Genomic DNA, 12,402 nt, shown 5'->3' on the forward strand with positions numbered 1-12,402 from the left:
CAGAGTCTTGAGATCAGGGCAGATACTGACAGTGTAGCCCTTGAGAAGTAGTTGCCGGATGTGCTGTTCTCCCCTTCATGCTGGGAATCTTAGCTGGGACATGTGACAGAAAGGGGATGTAGCAGAGAGGAGAAGACATTACTGGGAACCAGCTTAGAGCTCCAGGAAGTGAGGTTTCTAGATCTACCAGTAGATCTTGATCTGCTGGTTAGAGACTCCTACTTTATTTCATCCAGGGCTGTTGTATTATGCAAATCCAGGAGGCAACAGTCACAGTTAGTCTGTAAAAATTATGACATGGAGATATGCAGTATGGCAGCCCTGAAAGCTCCTTCTATTTCTGGTCCCTTTCTCCCTTTAATACCTCATATATGTGGTAGCCATGGTAGTCTCAATAAGTTCATCATTTGAATGTCTTCATTTCCTACCTTAAGGGTCTCCTTTATCCTTTAATCCAACAGATAATTGTTTTTTTGGGGTTTTTTTGGTGGCTGGCCGATACGGGAATCCAAACCCTTGACCCTGGGGTTACAACACTGTGTTCCAACCAACCGAGCTAAGCGGCCAGCCTGCAACAGATAACATTTAGATCTTTGACAATTTCAAGGAGTTGCATCAATTTTTTTATTCTTCTTAAGTGTACTCATCGGTAAAATGATGATACCTGCCTTGTCTAGCTCATACGATATTGTATGAGTATCAAGTGAATAATGTTTGTGAAAGCACTTTGTAAATCATAGAGTGCTATACAAATGTAAGATAATATTCTTTTTGGATGTGTTGTGTTATTGTGGAAAGAGTACCAAATTTGAGTTAGGAGTTTGGTGTTTCAGTTCTAATTCTATTAACAAATAGTGACCTTAGACAAATTATTTTTTGTTTCTGGGCCTTTGTTCCCTTATATGTATATATAAACGGAAATTAATAGTGCCACTCCTATCTACCCAGAAACCCAAGAGTTATTTTTTCTCACCCCATATTCAGTTAATCACCATGTCTGTTGTCTAGTTCATAATATTCCTCAAATTTGCCCCCACTTCTCTCTATCTCCCTAATCATTTCCCTTCTGGTCAATAGTCTTTTTAAAAGATTGTGGTAAAGTATACATAATATAAAATTTACCATTTTAGCCATTTTTAAGTGTACAGTTCAGTGGCGTAGAGTACATTCATAATGTTGCACAACCATCACCTCTATCCATTTCCAGAACTTTTTCATTATCCCAAACTGAAACTCTGTACCTGTTGACCATAGCTTCTCATTCCCTCTTTCCCCTAGTAACTTCTATTCTACTTTCTGTCTCTATGAATTTACCTGTTCTAGGTACCTCTTAAAAATGCAATCATATAATATTTGCCCTTTTGTGTTTGGCTTATTTCACTTAGCATAATGTTTTGAAGTTTCATCCATGTTATAGTATGTATGAGAATTTCATTTCTTCTATGGCTGACAACTTTGTTCATTACCCTTTGGTCTGAATTTTCTTTCTATTCTTCTGGAGAATTTCTACGCAGTTTTCAAGACCCAGTTCATGTAACAGTAAGTAGATTGATTAAATTATGATATATTCATATAACAGACTTCTAGTCAGTCTTTAAAAATTATAACATATATATATTAGTGGTTAAAAGCACAGACTCTATACCAGGCTTACTGGGTTCAAATTTCAATTCTGTCACTTAATAGCTGTGTGACCTTAGGAAAGTTCTTTACTGTCTCTGTGTCTCAATTTCATCATCTGTAAAATGGGGATAAAAATAATACTTTTCTCATTGGGTTGTTGTGAAGATTCAATTAGTTAAAAGTATTAGCTATTGTTATATATTAATATTTACTGACAGAAAAATGTTCATTATATAGTGTTGAATGAAAAGGGGCATCTTATAAAACAGAATAGTGTATCATTTTTATTAAAAATGTGTGTGCTTATACATGTACACACATACAAGGTACAACAAAAAGTTCATGGCAAGATTTTTATTATCTTTTAATTCTATTTTTCCACAAACTTTTTGAAGTACCCTTGTATATGCACATCCCTCTACATGTTAGCATTAGTTATCTCTTGGTGAACCAAATTTTTGTTTATTTTTTATATTTGCTTATCTATATTTTCTATTTTTCTCCAGTTGACATTATTCCTCATATTTTAAAGAAAAAAAAGGCAATTAAAGTATTTCTTCTGTGACGTCTTCCTTGGACTCCCTTCCTTCATCCTTTAGACCACTGATATACGTATTGTTGTGCTCTTCTACTTCCCCATAATCCTGCCAACTGGGCCAATTGTCGAGCTAGGGCTGGGTCTGGAGCTCGCAGACCCCTCAAGCTCACCGTCCAGACTGGGTTGCAAACCCTTCACATGCCAGACTGGGTCCCCAGACCCCTCACACATAGGTCTATGAGCTAGGTAACCGGCAAACAGGTCCTTGGAAGCTGTAGGTTTGAGAGCATGGCCATGTGGTGTCCTGGAGCGGACACCCAAGGCAGATGACAGCCAAGTTGTGGCACTGTGCATGCGCATCAACTCCACCCACACACAACTTATTTACAAAGAATGTGGGGCACCACTCCCAACCAGATGGGCAGGTGAGGAGGCCTGATTAAATTATTCTATTTTCCCAACAATCCTCCCCTGCAGGGTCCCTTCCATACAATCTATGCATTCAGAATCTTCCACAATGTTCCCTTAGCGAGGATAAATGACCCTTACATTTACATAACCTATTGTCCATTTAGTATGCCTTAAGGTTTGTAGTTCTGTCCTTTTAACTATTAGCTACATATGTCTGGTTAGTAGTCATCATTGGTGTGATTCTCCATGGGAATCCTGCAGTCATACTGATGGGAAGTTCAACGCACATTCAGTACGTGATCACGCCAATGTATGTACGTACCCAGTCGACTATGGTGCAGTGCCGGCAGCCAGAACACTATGGGTGAAAAAACAGAAGAGTTATTGGTACCAATAGGGGAAGTTCTCACCCCTCTGGTAAGATACATGCCAGTTTGCCATCCTGAGAAAGGATGGTTGCAGGAATAGGTATCTTACCTGGCTTATGATACCATACATTATCTGCTAACGCTGTTGGATCTGTAGGTTCTACATGTAACAGTATAGGGGAACAGCACATACTGGACAAGCACGACAGGCATTCACTACATCTTCCCATTTTATAGGCAGGGCCCATCTTTGAGCTGCCATCCACATGGTTTTACTGCCAGCATGCTGCATTCGTCGATGTAACCACTGGGCTACATCAGCAGCTGGGACTCTCTCCAGCCATCTTACCTTAGCCAAGGCATTGGCTTCATCATTTCCTGGACTGGCTAAAGGGAAGTGTCCTGTGACATGAAAAAGGGTTACTTCTTTCTCATGCCCCAATTCCCATAACTCTTGCCACATGGCTTGTCCCCACAGGGTCGGTGGCCTACCATCCACCATGGATACTTCCAAGTAGAAATCCAAAGGGTTAAAACTTTGTACACGGCCCAGCTGTCAGTACAGATGGTTAATGGCCCAGGCTCATTTTTTATCACCATCCATACTGCTCTCAATTCAGCCCATTGACTGCTTTGCCCTGTGCCATTTTCATACCACATGGTATCTGTTAAGGGCTGGACAGCAACAGCTGTCCATGATGCTGAAGGTCCCATGCTAGAGCCATCTGTATACAAAGCTTGCTTTGTGATAGGTCCCTGTCCCTCATGGAAAGGTGTAGCCTCCACCTCCGTGGGTAATGGCTGTGTCAAAATTTCCTCCACAACCTCTACTGGACCTAGCACAGTTTGCAACTCTTTGGACAGAGGACTCGTTGACACAGTGCTCCTTTGTTCTATATATGCTATCCATTTAGACAGAGTAGGAGTCTGATCTACACCCGTTTTAGGGTTGGTTGCCCATGTGCACAGCCAACCTGTTATGGGGTATGTCGTCCTTACTAGGACTTTGGCAGTTCCGGTGATAGCTTCAGTGGCTATCAAGGCAGAATACACAGCTGCTAACTGCTTTTCTGTTAGGGTGTAGTGCACTTCAGCACCCTCCCAGAACTGAGACTAGAGTCCTACAGGTGTTCAGAATCGGTCCTATCTCTGCCACAAACCCCATCCTAACCCCTCCTGGGTTAGATGTGCGTCTAACTCAAAATGCTTAGTGGGGTCAGCCACTTTTTTTTTTTTTTTTTTTTTTTGTCTTTTTGTGACCGGTAAGGGGATTGCAACCCTTGGTGTGGTGTCGCCCGCACCGCACTCAGCCAGTGAGCGCACCGGCCATTCCTATATAGGACCCGCACCCGCGGCGGGAGCGCCGGTGCGCTCCCAAGCGCTGCACTCTCCCGAGTGCGCCACGGGGCCGGCCCAAGGGTCAGCCACTTTTAAGGCCTGTACTTGCTGTATTGCCCTTTTTGTAGCCCAGGAAGCCTGTTCTACTTCCTCAGTCCAATCCCAGAGGGCTCCTTTCTTTGTCAGTGCATGCAGTGGGCATGCCATTTGGGCCATAAAAAGCTCTCTAATACCCCAAAAGTCCCAAATATGTTTGCAGCTGAGCTACAGCTGTGGGTCGAGGGTATGCCTGTATCTTATCTGTAATAGCTTCTGGGATGACTCTTGTCTTACCTGACCAGACCACTCCCAGGAATTTGACCGACAGCCCAGGTCCTTGCACTTTGGCTGTGTTCACAGCCCACCCACATTGTTCCAAATGACTTAACAGCATTGGAGCTGCCTGGGTTAAATTTGCAAGAGAATCAGAGGTAATAACACGTCATTATTGTGGTGAAACATTGTAACTGTGCTGGGCCTAGTCCACTTGGCTAAGTCCCCAGCCACCAAACCATGACAAATAGTTGGGCTATACAGATAACCTTGGGGCAATACTTGAAAGGTCCACTGTCTTCCTTCCCAGCTGAAGGCAAACTGATCTTGGCTATCAGCCAAGACTGGAATAGAGAAAAAAGCATTTGCAAGGTCCAGTACATAATGATAAGCCCCCAGCTGACTCATCAGCTGATCCATCAAGTCGTGAACTGAAGGCACAGCTGCATGCAAAGGAGGCACTACTTTGTTCAGTTCTCAATAATCTACAATCATTCTCCAGACACCATCATGCTTTTTCACTGGCCATACTGGAGCATTAAATGGGCTATGAACTGGACGAATAATGCCAGCTTTCTCTAATTCCAATATAGTGGCACTTATCTCTCTGCATGTCCTCCTGGAAGGCGATACTGCTTTACATTAACCACACATCTTGGTTTGGGTAACTCCTGTGGGTCATGTTTAGCATATCCTTGTAACACAGGCTTTACTGTCCGTATTCACAGCCAAAACTCTCCAACTGTTGTTTGCAGGTGCAAACCATAAAGTAAATCCATACCCAAGATGTATTCAGCTACGGGAGATATATATACAGTATATTCATGAGGAGGTAATCTTCCTATGCCCAATGGCAATGACACAGCTTTGACCTCCATCGTATTTCCTCCATAGCCATCTGTATGAACTGTGGCCCCTGGAACCTTATCTGGATTGCCATATATCAGGCTACATTCTGTGCCTGTATCCACCAATGCCAAAACATGCTGCACATTTGTACTCAACCAATATATTGCCAATTCGACATGAGGCCTCTGGTCCTCGCCTACCCCCAAAAGACGAATACCTTGGCCTGTTCCCTAATCAAAATGGAACAGTTCATTCGTCTCTTCGGGAGCAACCAAAAAGTCCTTTAAACCCACTGAACGTACATTTCTTCCTGTTTCCGAACGTTTAGTAAAATGTGGTTCAGGGTGCAATTGCTGCCACAAAGCATACAGGACTGCATTTGGCTGCCAGTCAATTTTCTTTTTATCAACCCCTGCTGCAAGCAAGTCAAGCCACATCTGCTTACAGCTAGTCTTGCTTGGTCCCTTTGGGATAAAATCCTGAGCATTTCTTGGGGGTTTTTGGTCTTAGCCACCTCTCGGACCCCTTTTGCTTGTCTTCTGTCCTCTACTTCACCCAAGCTGGCTATCATGGTCGTTACCTCATGTATAAGATGACCAATGTATGGGGCCAGTATGGCCATCAGTGACCCAAAGGACGTTGATGGGGCATTTTGCAGCATTATGTCTCTCATGCTGCCTGTAAAAATTTTCATCATCCAGGCCACGAGTGTTCACATTAAACATGGACTGCTGCATCCCCAGCTCCCGAATTATTTGGACCAACTCAGCATACATTTGCCATTTACTAACAATCTTGGGCAGTTCTTCAGCATTTGCTCACACGGTTCGGGCAGCTGCATTCACCCTGTCCATCAAGGAGCCATTACCTTGCCCTTGTACGTATCTGCGGCTATTCTGCAGCTGCTGCCTCAGGGACGGGTGTATGGTAATAGAGGCCAATTTCTCCATCTCCTCACTAGAGCAGATCACACTATCCACCCCTAGGTCCCATAACCGCAGCAGCCAAGCAGCCAGGGGCTCTTCCTGTTTCTCCTGGAACTGTCTCCCCAAGTCAACCAGTTCAACCTGGGTATATGGGACATAGGTGGTGAACTAGGTCACCTGTGGATTGCCCACCGGTTGTCCGTCCAGTCCCATAGGCTGCTCGTGTTTCAATTTCTCGTGCACAACAGGTTGTGCGTGGAGACGCATGGCCATTGGGTTGGTCGTCTTCCCTGGTGTGAGAGGCAGGAGTGGCCAGTTGCTGCATGTCATCCTCCAGGATAGTCATCCTTGCTTCCAACAACTCTGCTTTCTGCCACAAATCTTGATCAGTTTGCAGCGTAGTGAGCAATAGCCAGGCTCTGGTCAGCAGAAAAGTGGCCGATGGGCACCACATGCTCAAGGACAGCCACATTTCCTCCGCTTCCCAAAGGGTTTTCCATTGTAATGCCTGGTCTATGCTGCCTTGCAATACAGTGAGCAGCAACCAGATCCCGGTCAACAGGAAGGTGGCCGTAGCACACAACATGTTCAAAATTTCTTCCTTCTTCCAAGGGCTTTCGGCTCCTGTACCTGCTCAGAATTCAGCCGACTATGCCATTGTTGCACTCTTTTACTTGCCCGTAATCCTGCCGACTGGGCCAATTGTCGAGCTAGGGCTGGGTCTGGAGCTTGCAGACCCCTCAAGCCCGCCGTTCAGACTGAGTCACAAACCCTTCACACGCCAGGCTGGGTCTCCAGACCCCTCACACGCCAGGCTGGGTCACCAGACCCCTCACAGGCAGGTCTATGAGCTAGGTAACTAGCAAGCAGGTCCTTGGAAGCCATAGGTTCGAGAGCATGGCTGTGCAGAGCGGACGCCAGAGGCAGATGCCAGCCAAGTCGTGGTGCGGTGCATGTGCACCAACTCCACCCACACACAACTTATTTACAAAGAATGGATGGCACCACCCCCAACCAGATGGGCAGGCGAGGGGGCCTGATTAAGTTATTCTATTTTCCCAACACATATACATAATATAAAATTATGCATCCCTGAGCTCCTTGAAGCCTATGTCATGCTGGGCCTAGTGCAGAGCCTAAACGATACTAGGCACTTAGTGATATTAGTAAGGTGAAGAGAAGATGGAATTATGTGTAAGTACTTTACACATGTTATCTCATATACTCCTCTCAACTGTCCTATGAATAAGTGTTACCTATGTTTTTCAGATAAGGAAACTGAGCATCAGAGAGATCAAACAATTTACCGAAGAACACATAGCTAGTAAGTGGCAGAGTTTGGATTCAGATCCAAGTCTGTCTGATGCCAAAGGTATTAACATATATTGAATAAATTTATTACATGATGAATATATTTGCTGTCTCAAAATAATTTATGAAATACTCCCTTGTAAACATAAATATGCTGTATGAATGTAAGGATATGTTATTTTGTTTCTTTCCTGCTGCATTCCCATCTGCACCATTGATTCTGACTAGGTAAACCAGTTTTCCTGCTTCCATGCACAATATTTCTCTCTCTATTAAACTAGCATATTGGTTCTCTATTTGTCTTTTTATATTGCCCAGTCTCTATCTACTCTTTAGGAACTCGGCTCATAATTATGATATGAAGCTTTTCAGATTAATCCTGCCATTTCCATCAAACTCAATATTGTGTGTGTGTGTGGCGGAGACTGATTTGATAGTATCTGGCTAGATATAATTTGTTTCAGTCTCACCAAAGTATGGCAGTATCATCTTTGAACACAGATACTTATGCTTTCCCAAATTTGATCTGCATACCTTTCTCTGTGCTGTTATGTCCAGATTTAATTTCCTACATTCATATCCACACCACTTTCAAAGGGAGGCGTTGTCAATAATAAAATATTACATAGACCTAGTTTTTAGGTTGAAAATGTTAGTAAGTTCAGCCTGCGTCTTATTTGTGTGTGTGTGTATGTGTGTGTGCATGTGTGCACACGTATGTGTGCTTGCAGCCTTCATCAAAAGTAGAAAAAAAGGGCAGATGGTCAAGTGCTTTAATAATTTATTTCAAAGATCCAACCGAATATACTAAACCAAAATTAAGAATTTAGTTGTAGCTTGACTCTCCACAAGTTTTTCAGAATTAAAAAAGTGAACCCCCTTTAAAGCAAACTAACTGAAAGGAAGCATCAACTTTGTGAAAATTGGAAGTCTAAAATAGGGGGGAAAATAGAGGGAAAAGAGCTCCCTTTTAGGTAAAACACATTTTTTACTCTACCAGAACCACCTTTCTAAAGATTTCAGCCTATTTTTATAGACTTAGTTTTGTCAGATGACAAAGTTCATCTTAGTGCTTTCTAAGAAAGCACAGGACTACATAATTGAAGAATGGATTCTGGGAAAAAATCTTCTTGTAAATTATGATGAATTTGCACTGTAAATTCCAAAGATAGTAAATATTGCTGTTGATGGCTATTTGTCTTGATTTCTGTTCAATAAGTGTGCATTTGAATTATTACACAATTTACATTATTCCCAGCAATTCAGGGGATTTGAGATAGCCATCAGTATTTGAGATTCTGCTTGCTTTTGATAGCAAATCACTTGAAACTTGCTAATTGAAAACTCTAATGGGTGAAATGATGTAGGCCTTCTCTGAATTCATTCTCATTTATCTGTATAAAAATACCTGGCTAAACAGTTGTCCTTGACAATTTTGAATTGCTGTTTCCTTTCTTTAAAACTCCTTTCCTGAAACTGATCTCCCATACATTTTCAGTTCATAATTTTTCATCCTTATCTGTTCTGACAGTTATGTAACTTTGAATGGGAGAGAATTTTACCAGATTTCCACCTTTATTAGCCAAAGTCTATAAAACTGGACAATAAAGGAATTGAGGGGTTGGGTGTGGATGGGGATATAGATCTGGACTATATATTTATGGAGTGTTTACTTTCTTCTTGCTGAAAATTGTTCTTTGGACCTTGGGATAAAAAGAAAAAATATATGAAAAATAAGGACGTTGTGAAAAGTGAAAGTATTCTGAAAAAACAGATGTTTACTGTTATCTTGTAATCCTATCATATTGGGCCAGCCCTGTGGCTCACTGGGGAGAGTGCAGGCACTGGGAGTGCCGAGGACGCGGGTTCGGATCCTATATAGGGATGGCCGGTGCACTCACTGGCTGAGTGTGGTGCAGACCACACCATGCCGAGGGTTGCGATCCCCTTACCGATCATGACAAAATAGTTTTTCTATCAATATGCTAAGTGCTTTTTAAAAAAAAGTACTGGCAAGATTGATTATATTCTTACCTGAGAGGAGAGAGAACTCTGTATAATCAGTAAGATACATCGCATATGCTGAGTATTACAATTTCCACCAACATGAGTCAAATTCTAATGTGTATGGGGTTGGTGATATAAGGCTACTTGATACCTTTTTGGTTTGGCTGATTAAATAGTGTCAATAAAGCCAGGGTTATAGGCTTCATTTCTGTGGTAGTCACTTGTCCTCTGCAGTCATTATCTATAGTTTTCTGAATGCGATTTGTTAGTTAAGAGGGAGGCTAGTCCAGAGTGAAAATAGCTCAGCAAAAAACCATCAATACCCATGCCCTTGTCCTCCTGACAGGAGGGTCTATAATATCCAGGGTTTCAAACACACACACACATTTTTATTATATCACTTATCAGTGGAGGCTGCACTTATAAACTTATTCCTTGGGCTTCCAGAATATTCTGCTCATGAAGTGTCTCTTTGGTTTCAACTCTAGGTCCTTTTTTTGCCTTTATCTCCAGACTTTTTTGCCTTGAAACTTCACAGTCTCAGAGAACTATGGAAAGGCTTGGCTCACTGGATTCATTTGCAGAAAGTAATAGGGCTTTTTTTTTTTCTTTCTGTTTCCATAAAGTGATCTCAACAAATGTCTTTAGAGTGACAAATCTACAGTTTCAGAATTGAAATGAAACAACTCTTTTGGGGTTTAATAGTCACTTCTATATTGAATAGAGAAGTTTTAGGTAAGCCTCTGGGAATCCCATGAAATTGAGCCTCCAGTGTGGCTCATGGTCTTTTATAATCTATACAAATCTATTAGTACTTTTTATTGACCATTGTTAAGGAATGAAGTATTTTGCAGAAGTGAATTTTCTGAGTAACTGAAATATACCCTTTAAATTTTAGGCATTCAGAGATCTTGAAGGGGACAGATGCATTAATCCTCCAAAAGCATCCATGAAATACATTTACTTTTCCAAAATAAAAATACTTTTTTTCCGGATTAGAACATTGGTAAATGGTCAACGTAAAAACAAATCCAGGCAATATTTAGATATCTTTCCTTTCTGTCATTTATCTTTTCTTTATAGCATTTATCACTACTTGATTTTATATATTTTTGTTTGCTTATTATTGTCCATCTCCCTCATGAAAATATAAGCTCCACAAGAGCAGTGACTGGGTCTGTCCTCTTCACTACTGTATCACCAGCACCTAGAATAGTACCTGAAAATAGCAGGACTTCAATAAATTTTTACTGACTAAGTGAATGAAAAAAGCAAAAATCCCCCTTAATTCTACCATCCAGGGATTAGCCACTGTTAAGATTCTGGTGTAAATACTTCCCAAATTATTTTTCTGTTATATAAATTCTTCAAAAAGTATTTTTTCTTCCATATACATTCTCATGTGTGTGTATAAATGTATATAATATGTTTATAAAAATAGGACTCATCCACATTCGGCCTCTCTTTTTTCACTTGACTCATCACAGACATCTTTTGGCATCATTAAGTATACAACTAAGAGTTTTTAATGGAGATATATAATTTATTTGACCGATTCCATACTGATATTTAGGTTGGTTCCATTTTTTCAATCATATAAACAATGTTGTGATAAGCATCCTTATCCATATGTCTTAGTACAGTTGTCTGTACTTTTTCCTCCTTTGGATATATTTTTAGAAGTAGAATTTCTGAGATAAAGGGTATGCATATTCTAAGGCTTTTGATAAATATTGCCAAATTGTCTTTTGGAAACCCTGTAGCGTTGTTTTAGTTTATATTCCCATCAGCAGTGCATCAGAGTTCATTCACTCAAAAGTATTTTGATATTCATGGTTTTGCATAAAAGACTTTTGAAAATACATTATTTTTTCAGTGTTTTATTGTTTTCCTAAGCAGAATACCTTTATCTGATTTAATTATAACTCTTATATATGAAAGACTTGGCATGTGCTTCACCTGTTTTTGCTGCCTGTTCTTGAGTTTAGAGTAGTGTTCTTACCCCTACCACTGCCTCCCTGAGGCAGAGAAGTCTTTTCCAGAGCCGGGAATGTCAAAAGCAGATATGAGATATGTGTTCCTTGGCATCTTGATTTCCTAATTGGAATTCACTATGCATTTCTTCATAAGAAAAATACTATTAATATATAGTTCATCTGTGTTATTGTCTAAGTAAACTTCTGATGACTGACCTGTGAATCTAGCCATCATATGTAACATTCTTTCTATGAGAAAACGTGTTTCATCTTCAAAATTAATAGAGAAACAGCTGTTCAAGGAACTCATTTTTATTTGTTTTTATTTTTTTACACAAGCTTTTTAAAATTTTAATTTATCAATATACAATGTACTTGATTTTTGTGTCCCTTTACCGATTCCTCTTTCCCCCTTCTCTGTCCCCCCTCCCTCCCATCAATATCGTATCTGTTCACTTGTCTTAACAAGTTCAAGGAATTGTTGTGATTGTTGTGTCTTCTCCCCCCACCCCCGTTTGTTTGTATATTTATTGAAGGAACTCATTTTTATTTATTTTTATTTATTTATTTATTTTTGGTCTTTTTCATGACCGGCACTCAGCCAGTGAGTGCACCCGCCATTCCTATGTAGGATCCGAACCTCGCGTCGCCGCGCTCCCAGCGCAGCACTCTCCCGAGTGCGCCACGGGCTCGGCCCAAAGGAACTCATTTTTAAATTGAAGGTATTCATTCAATAAATACTT

The sequence above is a fragment of the Cynocephalus volans genome, chromosome X (assembly GCF_027409185.1).
Source record: "Cynocephalus volans isolate mCynVol1 chromosome X, mCynVol1.pri, whole genome shotgun sequence".
NCBI classification, from domain to species: domain Eukaryota; kingdom Metazoa; phylum Chordata; class Mammalia; order Dermoptera; family Cynocephalidae; genus Cynocephalus; species Cynocephalus volans.